This window comes from Limulus polyphemus, unplaced genomic scaffold, assembly GCF_000517525.1.
Source record: "Limulus polyphemus unplaced genomic scaffold, Limulus_polyphemus-2.1.2 Scaffold2743, whole genome shotgun sequence".
In the NCBI taxonomy this organism is placed as follows: domain Eukaryota; kingdom Metazoa; phylum Arthropoda; class Merostomata; order Xiphosura; family Limulidae; genus Limulus; species Limulus polyphemus.
Genome location: NW_013668353.1, coordinates 145,021 through 145,659, shown reverse-complemented (window position 1 = coordinate 145,659; position 639 = coordinate 145,021).

Sequence of the window (639 nt, the reverse complement as noted above, 5' to 3'; positions counted from 1 at the left end):
GATCTGAATGCAGTTCGTATGACATACCAAACCAGAAGAAGAAATCACTAACCGAAGCTACAGTTGTAGCTTCCTGATTTGGTATTTCATATGCCTCAGGCCACTTGGTGAAATAATCCATCACCACACAAATGTACCTGTTTCCAGCACGAGTTTGGAGCAAAGGACCAGCAATGTCAATGGCTACTCTTTCCATTGGTGTGCCAACATGATATAACTTCATTGGAGCACGCCCTTATGCTTGGGTCCCCTTTTAGCACAACATGTACTGCTTGTCCTGCACCATTCTTCCACATCTTGCCACATACCTATCCAGTAAAATCTCTGTCGTAGGTGACTCAATGTCTTATTAACTCCGAGATGTCCTCCTGTTAAACTATCATGGGACTGACACAGTCCAACTTCCCGTAACTTTCTCGGTATAACTGTTTGCTAGGTCGTCACTTTCCCATCTGCAGACTCCCATCTCTAGACAAGAATACCATCTTCAAGCTTCAACTGGTCTCATTGTGCCCAATAGTTCTTTGTCACAGGGCTTAAGCTAGACACCTTCTTCCAAGCAGGGTGCAAAACTCCTTCAGTCACTTTGACTTCAGCTTGATGACACCTGGTTAGTTCAACCTCTCTTTTGCAGCAATG